The 12,558-nt window shown below is 40.5% G+C and overlaps 1 protein-coding gene across 5 annotated transcripts in view; it reads right to left on the bottom strand.

Annotated features, from left to right (window-relative positions):
• Positions 1–12,558, bottom strand: part of LOC133644392 (cyanocobalamin reductase / alkylcobalamin dealkylase-like) — a 137,086-nt gene that overhangs the window by 75,807 nt on the left and 48,721 nt on the right. For 3 of the 5 annotated variants that reach the window (XM_062038815.1, XM_062038816.1, XM_062038817.1), the window contains exon 8: positions 8,193–8,355. The exons of the other annotated variants lie outside the window; for them this stretch is intronic. The gene's annotated coding sequence lies outside the window, so the exon portion shown is untranslated. The remainder of the gene's footprint in view (positions 1–8,192; positions 8,356–12,558) is intronic. 5 annotated transcript variants of the gene reach the window in all.

The raw sequence follows: 12,558 nt of genomic DNA, 5'->3' as shown, positions 1-12,558 counted from the left end.
AAACATTGTGTCGTTGAGACACACACATTGTGTTGAGACACACATTGTGTTGATGAGACACACACGTGTGTGGATGAGACACATTGTGTTGATGAGACACAAACATTGTGTTGATGAGACACACACATTGTGCTGATGAGACAAACATTGTGTTAATAAGACACCCACGTGTGTTGATGAGACACAAACATTGTGTCGGTGAGACACACACATTGTGTTGATGGGGCACAAACATTGTGTTGAAGAGACACAAACATTGTGTTGTTGAGACACACACATTGTGTTGAGACACACACATTGTGTTGATGAGACACACACGTGTGTGGATGAGACACATTGTGTTGATGAGACACAAACATTGTGTTGATGAGACACACACATTGTGCTGATGAGACAAACATTGTGTTGATAAGACACACACGTGTGTTGATGAGACACAAACATTGTGTTGATGAGACACACACATTGTGTTGATGAGACACACATTGTGTTGATGAGACAAACATTGTGTTGATAAGACACACCCGTGTGTCTTATCAACACAATGTTTGTCTCATTGTGTGTTGATGAGACACAAACATTGTGTTGATGAGACACACATTGTGTCGATGAGACACACGTGTTGAGACACACAATGTGTCGATGAGACACACACATTGTGTTGAGACACACACATTGTGTTGATGAGACACACACGTGTGTGGATGAGACACATTGTGTTGATGAGACACAAACATTGTGTTGATGAGACACACACATTGTGCTGATGAGACAAACATTGTGTTGATAAGACACACACGTGTGTTGATGAGACACAAACATTGTGTTGATGAGACACACACATTGTGTTGATGAGACACACATTGTGTTGATGAGACAAACATTGTGTTGATAAGACACACCCGTGTGTCTTATCAACACAATGTTTGTCTCATTGTGTGTTGATGAGACACAAACATTGTGTCGATGAGACACACGTGTTGAGACACACAATGTGTCGATGAGACACACACATTGTGTTGATGAGACACAAACATTGTGTTGATGAGACACACTGCGGTGGACTGCGGTTTGGACCGTGGTGTGGACCATGTGGACTGCGGTTTGGACCGTGGTGTGGAGGATGTGGACTGCGGTTTGGACCGCGGAGTGGACCTTGTAGACTGCGGTGTGGACCATGGTATGGACTATGTAGACTGCGGTTTGGACCATGTGGACTGCTGTTTGGACCGTGGTGTGGACCATGTGGACTGCGGTTTGGACCGCGGAGTGGACCTTGTAGGCTGCGGTGTGGACCATGGTATGGACTATGTAGACTGCGGTTTGGACCATGTGGACTGCTGTTTGGACCGTGGTGTGGACTATGTAGACTGTGGTTTGGACCATAGTGTGGACTATGTAGACTGTGGTTTGGACCATGGTATGGACCATGTAGACTGCGGTTTGGACCATCGTGTGAACTATGTAGACAACGGTTTGGACCATGGTATGGACTATGTAGACTGCGGTATGGACTATGTAGACTGCGGTTTGGACCGTGGTGTGGACCATGTGGACTGCGGTTTGGACTGTGGTTTGGAGCATAGTGTGGACTGTGTAGACTGCGGTTTTGACCATGGTATGGACTATGTAGACTGTTATATGGACTATGTAGACTGCTGTTTGGACCGTGGTGTGGACCATGTGCACTGTGGTTGGGACCATGATGTGGACCATGTGGACTGCGGTTTGGACCATGGTATGGACAATGCAGACTGCGGTTTGGACCGTGGTATGGACTGCGGTTCGGACCGTGGTGTGGACCATGCGCCATCAGTGTGTGAAAGTGTGAATGTGTGTGTGTGAATGGGTGAATGTGGAAATAGTGTCAAAGCGCTTTGAGTTCCTTAAAAAGGTAGAAAAGCGCTATACAAGTACAACCCATTTACCATTTACCAGGCGGACTGCGTTTCGGACCGTGGTGTGGACCATGCGGACTGCGGTTCGGACCGTGGTGTGGACCATGCGGACTGCGGTTCGGACCGTGGTGTGGACCATGCGGACTGCGGTTCGGACCGTGGTGTGGACCATGCGGACTGCGGTCTGGACCATGCAGAGAGGACTGTCTTGTTTTACCAGAAAGGCTGGCGTGAAGAAGGGGATTAAAAGAAGACAACTGATGGAGTCTTTGCTGTCCACCAATCAGTGAGCTGTTTTACAGGAAGTCATCTTGCACGTATTGAATACTTCATTCCTTCACTCGGACGTGTGTTCTTGGATGGAGGGCTGAAGGACAAAGACCTGGTTTCATCAGCGTCCGGCAGGTGAGGACCGGAATAAAGAGAAGATGGCCGAAAAGATTGATGGAACTCTTCTTCCATTTCTAGTCCTTTTTGTCTCTAATTGCCCTGCTGGACTCTGAGGTCCTTGTGTTTCCCCGCCATGATTGCTCTTGTTTTACTCTCTACCTCCCCCTCCTTTGTCTTCCCTGCGCTCTCCTTCCCTTATCTGCTCCACACTTCTTTTTTTGGTTTTTATTATCTCATCGCCCCGGTGCCAGCATGGGTCAGATGCTGCAGTGGAGTCATTTGCCACTTGGCACACCACGTGTGAGGTGGTTTTTATCACACTTTGCTGCATTTACTGGAGGTCACAGTGCGGCTAACTCGGGGGGCTGTGTTCACGGCAGCATGAGAAAAATAAAGAAAACATTTTTAAATGCAATTTAAAGGCCTACTGAAAGCCACTACTACCGACCACGCAGTCTGATAGTTTATATATCAATGATGAAATCTTAACATTGCAACACATGCCAATACGGCCGGGTTAACTTATAAAGTGCAATTTTAAATTTCCCGGGAAATTTCCGGCTGAAAACGTTTCGATATGATGACGTTTGCGTGTGACGTCAATGGTTGAACCGGAAGTATTCGGACCCCATTGGATCCAATACAAAAAGCTCTGTTTTCATCCCAAAATTCCACAGTATTCTGGACATCTGTGTTGGTGAATCTTTTGCAATTTGTTTAATGAACAATGGAGACTGCAAAGAAGAAAGTTGTAGGTGGGATCGGTGTATTAGCGGCTGGCTGCAGCAACACAACCAGGAGGACTTTGAGATGGATAGCAGACGCGCTAGCCGCCGACCTCACCTTGACTTCCTCCGTCTCCGGGCAGCTGACCGCATCTATGATCGGGTGAAGTCCTTCGTCGCTCCGTCGATCGCTGGAACGCAGGTGAGCACGGGTGTTGATGAGCAGATGAGGGCTGGCTGGCGTAGGTGGATAGCTAATGTTTTTAGCATAGCTCTGTCGAGGTCCCGTAGCTAAGTTAGCTTCAATGGCGTTGTTAGCAACAGCATTGTTAAGCTTCGCCAGGCTGGAAAGCATTAACCGTGTATTTACATTTCCATGGTTTAGTAGTATTGTTGATCTTCTGTCTATCCTTCCAGTCAGGGGTTTATTTATTTTGTTTCTATCGGCATTTGAGCCCGATGCTATCACGTTAGCTCCGTAGCTGAAGAGCTTCGCTGATGTATTGTCGTGGAGATAAAAGTCACTGTGAATGTCCATTTCGCGTTAAGAGGATATAATATCCAGGGTGGTTTAAAATACAAATCCGTCATCCACAATAGAAAAAGGAGAAAGTGTGGAATCCAATGAGCCAGCTTGTACCTAAGTTACGGTCAGAGCGAAAAAAGATACGTCCAGCACTGCGCTCTAATCCTTCACTCTCACGTTCCTTATCCACAAATCTTTCATCCTTGCTCAAATTAATGGGGTAATCGTCGCTTTCTCGGTCCGAATCGCTCTCGCTGCTGGTGTAAACAATGTGGAAATGTGAAGAGCCTTTCCTCCGGTGTCGTCACGCTACTTCCGGTACAGGCAAGGCTTTTTTTATCAGCGACCAATAGTTGCGAACTTTATCGTCGATGTTCTATACTAAATCCTTTCAGCAAAAATATGGCAATATCGCGAAATGATCAAGTATGACACATAGAATGGATCTGCTATCCCCGTCTAAATAAAAAAAAATCATTTCAGTAGGCCTTAAAATTTAGTTTCTTGCCAAATAGAATCTTAATCTCAATGGTTTAATAAAGTCTTGCTGTGGCAGCCGATTAAAACCAATTTAAAAAAAAACATGTATAAAGCTGCTAAGGTAACATGACAAAAATATAGGGAAAATATGCAGCAGCTCAACAAAAATAAAGAAATTATCTTTGTCAAAATGCTCATGTAACTTTATCTGAGTAGGGCAAATCTTTAAAAAAACATAAAAAATGCAACATTGTTTAATCTGCTGGGCTGATTTCGGTGGAGGCAAAGGTGTAGCAGCTTAAAGGGCTACTGAAATGACATTTTTTTATTCAAACGGGGATAGCAGATCCATTCTATGTGTCATACTTGATCATTTTGCGATATTGCCATATTTTTGCTGAAAGGATTTAGTAGAGAACAACGACGATAAAGTTCGCAACTTTTGGTCTCTGATTAAAAAAAAGACTTGCCTGTACCGGAAGTAGCGTGATGACACCGGAGGAAAGGCTGCTCACATTTCCCTATTGTTTACACCAGCAGCGAGAGAGATTCGGACCGAGAAAGCGACGATTTCCCCATTAATTTGAGCGAGGATGAAAGATTCGTGGATGAGGAACGTAAAAGTGAAGGACTAGCGTGCAGTGCAGGACGTATCTTTTTTCGCTCTGACCGTAACTTAGGTACAAGCTGGCTCATTGGATTCCACACTCTCTCCTTTTTCTATTGTGGATCACAGATTTGTATTTTAAACCACCTCGGATACTATATCCTCTTGAAAATGAGAGTCGAGAACGCGAAATGGACATTCACAGTGACTTTTATCTCCACGACAATACATCGGCGAAACACTTTAGCTACTAAGCTAACGTGATAGCATCGGGCTCCAATGCAGATAGAAACAAAATAAATAAATCCCTGACTGGAAGGATAGACAGAAGATCAACAATACTATTAAACCATGGACATGTAAATACACGGTTAATACTTTCCAGCTTGGCAAAGATTAACAATGCTGTTGCTAACGACGCCATTGAAGCTAACTTAGCAACGGGACCTCACAGAGCTATGATAAAAACATTAGCGCTCCACCTACGCCAGCCAGCCCTCATCTGCTCATCAACACCCGTGCTCACCTGCGTTCCAGCGATCGACGGAAGGACGAAGGACTTCACCCGATCATCCGTGCGGTCAGCGGCTAGCGTCGGCTAGCGCGTCTGCTATCCAAGTAAGTCCTCCTGGTTGTGTTGCTACAGCCAGCCGCTAATACACCGATCCCACCTACAACTTTCTTCTTTGCAGTCTCCATTGTTCATTAAACAAATTGCAAAAGATTCACCAACACAGATGTCCAGAATACTGTGGAATTTTGAGATGAAAACAGACCTTTTTGTATTGGATACAATGGGGTCCGAATACTTCCGCTTCAATTGTTGACGTCACGCGCAAACGTCATCATATCGAAACGTTTTCAGCCGGAAGTTTGCCGGGAAATTTAAAATGTCACTTTATAAGTTAACCCGGCCGTATTGGCATGTGTTGCAATGTTAAGATTTCATCATTGATATATAAACTATCAGACTGTGTGGTCGCTAGTAGTGGCTTTCAGTAGGCCTTTAACAAAAATAAAGGAAATGTTACTGTTGAAACCATGCTAAGCTAATTTCAACCATGACCACATCACGTTTGAAAATGAAAATTGGCCATTATATATCTGCGAGGCTAACTTCAGCTCAAAGGAACGGCGGCTTGAAGAAAATAAAGAAAAATCTAACATTTAAAACCGGCTGAGCTGACTTTAGCTAATGCAACGACATAGCGGCTCGACAAAAATAAGGAAAAATATTATATTTGAAACCTGCTAAGATGATTTTAGCTAAGTCCGCATTATCAAACTGTGGTACGTGAGCTCCATCTAGTGGTATGTCAAAGAATCACTTGATGTTTTATTTTTCTATGTTCAAACACGGTGTTACTGTTCAAACTGAGTGTAACGTTACAGCATGCCAAAAATACTACATGTACTAGTCAAATAAAACCTCTGCTTTGTTTTTAATGAATACTTAGGCCTACTGTATTTTAATGTTGGTCATTATGGTGGTACTTGGAGAGACACGTTTTTTCTGAGGTGGTACTAAAAGTAAAGTACCAATGATTGTCACACACACACTAGGTGTGGTGAAATTTGTCCTCTGCATTTGACCCATCCCCTTGTTCACCCCCCGGGAGGTGAGGGGAGCAGTGAGCGGCAGTGGTGGCCACACCCGGGAATCATTTTGGTGATTCAACCCCCAATTCCAACCCTTGATGCTGAGTGCCAAGCAGGGAGGTAATGGCTCCCATTTTTATAGTCTTTGGTATGACTCGGCCGGGGTTTGAACTCACAACCTACCGAACTCAGTAGGTTTACTCTCTAACCACTAGGCCACTGAGTAGGTGGTTAAAAAAAAGAAGTTTGAGAACTACTGAGCTAAGGCAAAGGCACAGCAGCTTTAAAAAAAAAAAAGGAAAAACATAATATTTCAAATAGGGGTGTGCCGATACGATACCGATATTGGAGCCTTGAGTATTGGCCGATATCAGTATTGATCAGATACCATTTCAGCGCAACTCTTTCATTACTTTTATTTTGTAGTATGAAATGTTGGAAAAGTTTTGACCAAATTAAGTGACTCAAACAGAGAACAATGGTCGCTGTGAAAAACCCCAACCGATTTAGTATTAGCCACCTGGAATGGACTCATGCTGTCTTTAAGTTGAAGTAAAACGGCGATTGGTTTTGGCGACACCGAGTAGCCACGAGCCACATTAATTCATCAAATTAAGCTCACGACGCAGTGAGTCGAATGATGCGGACACGTTTGTTACTGGGTACTTTCTAATACGTTTCTGCCTTGGAGGCTTTATGTAACTCAAATTTTTAATACTTGTTCGTACAGGCAAATGTTTTAGACTGCAGTATTGCTATTAAGGACACTTTTTATGTACATACAGTACAGGCCAAAAGTTTGGACACACCTTCTCATTCAATGCAATGTTTTCTTTATTTTCATGACTATTTACATTGTGGATTGTCACTGAAGGCATCAAAACTATGAATGAACACATGTGAAGTTATGTACTTAACAAAAAAAGAGGTGAAATAACGGAAAACATGTTTTAGGCCATAAGACTCTTGAACGCATCACAATAATCCCCTCAATTCCCCCCTAAAATGGATTAACTGGCTGGAATATAAAGACAATATAACATACATCCATAAACGTGGATGCATATGCAAAAGTGCAATATATTTATCTGTACAGTAATCTATTGATTTATATCTGCACCTTATTGCTCTTTTATCCTGCACTACAACGAGCTAATGCAACGAAATGTCATTCTTATCTGTACTGTAAAGTTCAAATTTGAATGACTATAAAAGAAAGTCTAAGTCTAATATATTCTAGTTTTTTCAAAATAGCCACATTTTGCTCTGATTACTGCTTTGCACACTCTTGGCATTCTCTCCATGAGCTTCAAGCACACCTGTGAAGTGAAAACCATTTCAGGTGACTACCTCTTGAAGCTCATGGAGAGAATGCCAAGAGTGTGCAAAGCAGTAATCAGAGCAAAGGGTGGCTATTTTGAAGAAACTAGAATATAAAACATGTTTTCAGTTATTTCCCCTTTTTTTGTTAAGTACATAACTCCACAATGTGTTCATTCATAGTTTTGATGCCTTCAGGGACAATCTACAATGTAAATAGTCATGAAAATAAAGAAAACGCATTGAATGAGGAGAAGGTGTGTCCAAACTTTTGGCCTGTACTGTACGTATAGCTTGTGTGCTATTGTGTGCTTAGCCGTTGTGTAGCTGCTAGCTCCTAGTAGCCCTGTGCCAGTCGTGTGTTTATTGGAGGATATTTAGATGTCAACTCGCGAGTGAAAAAAAGACATTTTTGTATCCTTTGACGATCAAGTGTCTTCCTGTGCTGAGCTCCATGGAGGTGAAGCCTCAGATTAAAGCCCAGAATAGAAACCACCATGCTCCTGGTAATAGATGTCGCCTTCCTCTTGAGATTAGCAGCTCATTACCATCGGACTGCCCCCAAGGATCAAGCAGCATCCTTAGAGATGCAGACCCCACTTTGTGACGCACCTTCCATCTAAGCCGTATTGTCTGTCCTTCCTTACCTCAAACTTCTGGCTCAGCTTTCCGACGAGAGAACCTCCTCCTCCCCCTCAGCGTGGCTCTGGCCTTTCCTATTTTGGACACTTTTGATGAGAATTCCCCACCTCAATCTCCTCTCTTTCCCTACTTAGACATCCCGTGGGGGTCTTTCGGGATGTGCTGTGGCTGACACACACACACACACACACACACACACACACACACACACACACACACACACACACACACACACACACACACTCTTGTACTTATTACCTTCTTGAGACATCTGAATAATGTCCATCTCTTTATGACCACCCTTTCTAGATATATAAAGATTTATATTTACAACATGAATAAAATATACATACTATGCAAATATAAAAAAGCTTGTTGTGAAAAATGAGTTGGAATTTCACAAGAAAAAGGTCACAATTTCACAAAAAATTTTTTATAATAATTGTCGTAAATTTACTCAACGCAAATCAAAATTTTACAAGAAAAACGGAACATTTGTGCAATATCATGACAAAAGTTTACTCAATAACACTCACAATTTTACAAGAAAAGCCTAACATTTTGACAATTTTATGAAAATAGTCGTAATTTTACTCGACAAGTCACAATTTTATAAGAAAACTTTAACATTTTGGCAATATTAGAATAATAATTAGGGATGTCCGATAATGGCTTTTTGCCGATATCCGATATTCCGATATTGTCCAACTCTTTAATTACTGATACCGATATCAACCGATACCGATATCAACCGATATATGCAGTCGTGGAATTAACACACTTTTATGCCTAATTTGGACAACCATGTATGGTGAAGATAAGGTACTTTTTTTTAAAAATAATAAAATAAGATAACTAAATTAAAAACATTTTCTTGAATAAAAAAGAAAGTAAAACAATATAAAAACAGTTACATAGAAACTAGTAATTAATGAAACTGAGTAAAATTAACTGTTAAAGGTTAGTACTATTAGTGGACCAGCAGCACGCACAATCATGTGTGCTTACGGACTGTATCCCTTGCAGACTGTATTGATATATATTGATATATAATGTAGGAACCAGAATATTGATAACAGAAAGAAATGGGGGGAGGGAGGTTTTTTGGGTTGGTGCACTAATTGTAAGTGTATCTTGTGTTTTTTATGTTGATTTAATAAAAAAAACAAAATAGAAAAAAACAAAAAAAAACGATACAGATAATAAAAAAACGATACCGATAATTTCCGATATTACATTTTAACGCATTTATCGGCCGATAATATCGGCAGGCCGATATTATCGGACATCCCTAATAATAATCGGAATTTTACTTGGCAAAATAATGACAAAAGTCATAATTTTACTCAAAAAATTTCACTATTTTACAAGAGCAACAAAAAATTGGCAATATTGTGGTAAAAGTTTGAATTTTATACGACAAATGTCACCATTTTGCAGTAAAAAGTCATAATTTTACATAAAAAAGTAATCATTTTACAAGAAAATATTACAGAAAAGAATGTGAGAAATTGTTCCAAATTTTATAAGAAAAAAGTCGAAACATTGTGAGAAAAAGACTGCTTTTAGTTGTGTTTTTTTGTTTTGTTTGTAATTGTTTTTTAATCTTCATTATTTACTTCAAGTTATTACAGTATGTCTCTATATAAATATATATATTTTTTTGTAAATACATATTGGCCAAAGGGGGCGCATTTCAATGTCTTACACACACTTGTTATGTCATATGTTGACCAGAGGGGGAGCACTTTTAAAAGCGACACAGTCAGTTTGAAAAATCCTTCCTGTTTGGGACCACCCTAATGTTGATAGATTTCACCACCAGCGGTGCAAATGAGACATTCTCTATTTGATGCAATGGTTTTCCGTATTGGGACCATGATTTATGTCATCACTTGTTCACACCTCCTCATATGGAAGATACTTTTCCTTCTTCATGTCTCAAGAAGGGTAGAAATACAAGAGCACACACACACTTGTGAAGTAGCCTTAATGAGGTCTTGTTGTGTCTTTAACTCAGGGGTGCCCATTACCTCGATCAGTCAGGCATTGAAAAAATAGACAAAAAAATTACCGATCAGAAATCTTCACGATGACGTCACTTTTGTCACTTGATTGACATTCAAGGCCCCCGAGGATCTTGTGAAATGATGCTCAGTGTGAAGGAAAAAAAGACCGTCGGGAAGGCGAGAAACACTCTTTATTTCAACCGTACCTGCCGTCAAACGCCTAAAGACTGTTCCTGTCTTCACAATAAAAGCGCTGCTCCATCCTGCCTGCGCTAACAAAATAAGAGTCTCCGTAAGCTAGCGCAAACATGCTCGCAAGCCACGGAGTTTCTTGTAAAGTGTATAAAAAGGAGTATGGAAGCTGGACAAATAAGATGCCAAAACCAACCACTTCAATGTGGTATTGGACAGAAAGGAGGAAGCTTTACCAAGTTCCCGTTTCGGTTTCCTTAAAAAAAATGTTTTTTAAAGATTTCCGGTATGAGGGGGGTGTGGTTTAAGGGGGTGGATATGACGTGGATCGACTTCCACTTCCGGATTCCTTAAAAACGTTTTTCCATTTTTGGGGGAAGGAGGGCATAAATTGAGGGGGGATGACGTCATCCTCCGTGAGCCCCCCTTTCTGAGTGGGGTTATATTTACCCGGAATTACGAGCATCAAACATTATAACTCAAGTATGTTGTTTTTTGCACCTTCTTTATTTTCTGTATTTATGCAATAATTATGACAATTTATTGTAGATTTTATTTCTTATATGTGAATATTTGACTTAGAAAATTATTAAATTGATGTAATCAAGGTATTGCTGAGTGCCCTTGTGGTTAGAGTGTCCGCCCTGAGATCGGTAGGTCGTGAGTTCAAACCCCGGCCGAGTCATACCAAAGATTATAAAAATGGGAGCCGTTACCTCCCTGCTTGGCACTCAGCATCAAGGGTTGGAATTGGGGGTTAAATCACCAAAATGATTCCCGGGCGCGGCCACCGCTGCTGCTCACTGCTCACCTCCCAGGGGGTGAACAAGGGGATGGGTCAAATGCAGAGGTTAATTTCACCACACCTCGTGTGTGTGTGACAATCATTGGTACTTTAACTTTAACTTAATTTCAATGACTAGTGTGTGTTCAACTTGAATGTCACAAAATTCCATAAAATTAAAAAGGCATTATTTTTTGTGTGTTTTGCAAAAAACTGTGTTTTTCTTTTTTTAAAATACCGGTTTGGGCACCGTTTAAGCACCGGCACTGTTTTTAAAGCACTGACTCGGTACTAGTATCGGTTAAAATGTAAACAATAGCTAAGGATGTCAAAATGTTACTTTTGATGGCGACAGTTTAACTCGGGAACTGATTAATCCAACTAATATTTTGGGAAAAGGAAGTGACCTATGATATAAACCAGTGGTTCTTAACATTAGGGCCGCGATCGCCCCCTAGAGGGCTGCCAAGACATACCTGTACTCAGTTGTGATACACTTTTCCACCACTCGTGGCAGTAATGACAGTATTAAACAAAAAGAAGAAGCCTGGAGCTAAGGTAAAAGTTTAAGCGCAAAAATTATGACTAAAGTGGTGAAGCTGCATTTTTATTTGCTCTTAAATTTTGACAATTTATTTTAAAAAAACATGATTACTTATCATTAATTTAGTTAGAATTTTTTGTATTTGTTTGATTATGTTTTATTTCTTATATATGCATATTTGACTTAGTAATTATTTACTTGATGTAATCAAGGTATTTCAATGACTAGTGTGTTCAACTTGAATGTCACAAAATTCCATAAAAATAAAAAGGCATTATTTTTTGTTTGTTTTTACAAAAAACTGTATGTTTTTAATTTTTTTAAATACCGGTTTGGGCACCGTTTAAGCACCGGCACCGTTTTTAAAGCACTGACTCGGTACTAGTATCGGTTAAAATGTAAACAATAGCTAAGGATGTCAAAATGTTACTTTTGATGGCGACAGTTTGACTCGGGAACTGATTAATCCAACTAATATTTTGGGAAAAGGAAGTGACCTATGATATAAACCAGTGGTTTTTAACCATAGGGCCGCGATCGCCCCCTAGAGGGCCGCCAAGACATACCTGTACTCAGTTGTAATACACTTTTCCACCACTCGTGGCAGTAATGACAGTGTTAAACAAAAAGAAGAAGCCTGGAGCTGATTGACTGATTGATTGATTGCTAAAGTAAAAGTTTAAATGCAAAAATTATGACTAAAGTGGTGAAACTGCATTTTTATTTGCTCTTAAATTTTGACAATTTATTTAAAAAAAAACATGATTACTTATCATTATTTAGTTAGAATTTTTTGTATTTGTTTAATTATGTTTTATTTCTTATATATGCATATCTTACTA

The sequence above is a fragment of the Entelurus aequoreus genome, linkage group LG27 (assembly GCF_033978785.1).
Source record: "Entelurus aequoreus isolate RoL-2023_Sb linkage group LG27, RoL_Eaeq_v1.1, whole genome shotgun sequence".
NCBI classification, from domain to species: Eukaryota; Metazoa; Chordata; class Actinopteri; order Syngnathiformes; family Syngnathidae; genus Entelurus; species Entelurus aequoreus.
The sequence above is the reverse complement of the archived record's forward strand: the minus strand, read 5'-3'. Positions and strand labels throughout refer to the sequence as shown.